Raw genomic sequence first — 2,568 nt, 5'->3', positions numbered from 1 at the left:
TAGGTGGACTCTGGGAGTTGGTGATGGACAGGGAGGCCTGGTGTGCTGTGGTTCATGGGGTCACAAAGAGTCAGACATGACTGAGAGACTGAACTGAACTGAATTGGAGGCTGGAAGTCTAAGACCAAGCTGTCAGGACACACGGTTTCTTCTGAGATCTCTGTCTTGGCTTATAGATGGTTAACTTCTCCCTGTGTTTTAACATAGTCTTCATTCTGTGTGTCTGTGTCCTAATCTCTTTTTCTTATAAGGACTCCCATTATATTGGATTTAGGCCCACACTAATAACCTTATTCTAACTTAATTACCTCTTTAGAGGTTTTAAGTCCAAGTATGGTCATATTTTTATGTGTTAGGGTTGGGGCTTCAATATACAAATTCTATAGGAGATACAATTTAGCCCATGACAGTACAACTCTGCCTGTTGTACTGGGCTAGCTTCCCCCAACCCCCTGCCTTTTGCCTCCTAACACCCTTTTGCCTTCCCATAAGGTACCACTTGGAATGTTCTGAAGGCACTCTTGCTTTGTCTGCATCCAGCCCTCCAACCCCCCCTGCTCCAGAACACCAACCACTTGTCAGCAAGTTGCTCTCCTCTACTTGCTGCTCATAAAAGACTGGAACAGTCAGTGTGCTGGTCAGTGTGGAAGGCACTGTTGTATCTGACTGCATTGTCAACCCTCTCTTCTCACCACCCAGGCAACAGGTGCTGCTTGTTGTCATTGAAATATTAAAGCAAGTTTGATCTTTAAAGTCTTGTTCCTAAAATTCCACAAACCGCATTCTCATTGGGAAAACCCAAGAGAAGCCTGTAGATTTTGACATATCTACCTTTTCATCTCTCTAAGCTCAAATACAAGTCAGAGAGACTATTTCCTGCTATCTGCTTTTCAAGATCTTTTGTACTTGTCACATTCCCTGAGTCCCTGGATCTCTGACTGATGTCAATGAGGATCAGCTCAAATATCATCTTCCCTGGGACTTTTTCCCAAGCCAAGAATTCTTCCAGCATGCATCCTATATTTGTTAATGAGATATCTAACTCTCAGGAATCTGCAAGCCTCTTGAGGGCAGAAAAACTCCCAGATTTATCTCAGTATGACCAGAAGATGGCATAATTCTCAATTTAGTTCAGTTGATCAGTTATGTCCAACTCTTTGCAACCCCATGGACTGCAGAATGCCAGGATTCCCTGTGCAGCAACAATTCCCAGAGCTTACTCAAACTCATTTCAATCAAGTCGGTGATGCCATCCAACTATCTTATCCTCTGTCATCCCCTTCTCCTCCTGTCTTCAATCTTTCCTAGCATCAGGGTCTTTTCCAATGAGTCAGTTCTTCACATTAGGTGGCCAAAGTATTGGAGCTTCAGCTTCAGCATCAGTCCTTCCAATGAATATTCAGGACTGATTTCCTTTAGGATTGACTGATTTGATCTCCTTGCAGTCCAAGGGACTCTCAAGAGTCTTCTCCAACACCACAGTTCAAAAGCATCAATTCTTCAGGGCTCAGCTTTATTTTTGGTCCAAATCCTACATCCATACATGACTACTGGAAAAACCATAGCTTTGACTAGATGGACCTTCATCGGCAAAGTAATGTCTCTGCTTTTTAATATGCTGTCTAGTTTGATCATAGTTTTTCTTCCAAAGAGCAAGAGTCTTTTAATTTCCTGGCTGAAGTCACCATCTGCAGTAGTTTTTGAGCCCAAGAAAATAAAATCTGTCACTATTTCCATTTTTTCCCCATCTATTTGCCATGAAGTGATGGGGCCAGATGCCATGATCTTAGTTTTTTAAATGTTGAGCTTTAAGCCAGCTTTTTCACTCTCCTCTTTCACTTTCATCAAGACACTCTTTAGTTCCTCTTTGCTTTCTGCCATAAGTGTGGTATCATCTGCATATCTGAGGTTACTGATATTTCTCCTGGCAATCTTGATTCCAGCTTGTGCTTCATCCAGCCTGGCATTTTGCATGATGTACTCTGCATATAAGTTAAATAAGCAGGGTGACAATATATAGCCTTGACATACTCCTTTCCCAATTTGGAACCAGTCCATTTTTCCATGTCTGATTCTAACTGTTCTTCTTGACCTGCATACAGATTTCTCAGGAAGCAGGTTAGGTAGTCTGGTACTCCCATTTCTTGAAGAATTTTTCACTCTTTGCCATGATTCACATAGTCAAAGGTCTTAGCATAGTCAATGGAGCAAAAGTAGATGTTATTCTGGACTTCTCTTGCTTGTTCTGTGATCCAGTTTCAATATTGGCAGTTTGATCTCTGGTTCCACCGTCCTTTCTAAATCCAGTTGAACATCTAAAAGTTCTTGCTTCACATACTACTGAAGCCTTGCTTGGAAACTTTTGAGCATAAGTTTGCTAGCGTGTGAGATGATGCAATGGTGCAATGGTTTGAACATTCTTTGTCATTACTTTCCTTTGGGATTGGAATGAAAACTGACCTTTTCCAGTGGCCACTGCTAAGTTTTCCAAATTTGCTGGCATACTGAGTGCAGCACTTTAATTCCCTCACCTCCACTAGCTTTGTTTGTAGTGGTGCTTCCTAAGGC

Source organism: Odocoileus virginianus, unplaced genomic scaffold (genome assembly GCF_023699985.2).
Source record: "Odocoileus virginianus isolate 20LAN1187 ecotype Illinois unplaced genomic scaffold, Ovbor_1.2 Unplaced_Contig_10, whole genome shotgun sequence".
In the NCBI taxonomy this organism is placed as follows: domain Eukaryota; kingdom Metazoa; phylum Chordata; class Mammalia; order Artiodactyla; family Cervidae; genus Odocoileus; species Odocoileus virginianus.
The sequence above is the reverse complement of the archived record's forward strand: the minus strand, read 5'-3'. Positions refer to the sequence as shown.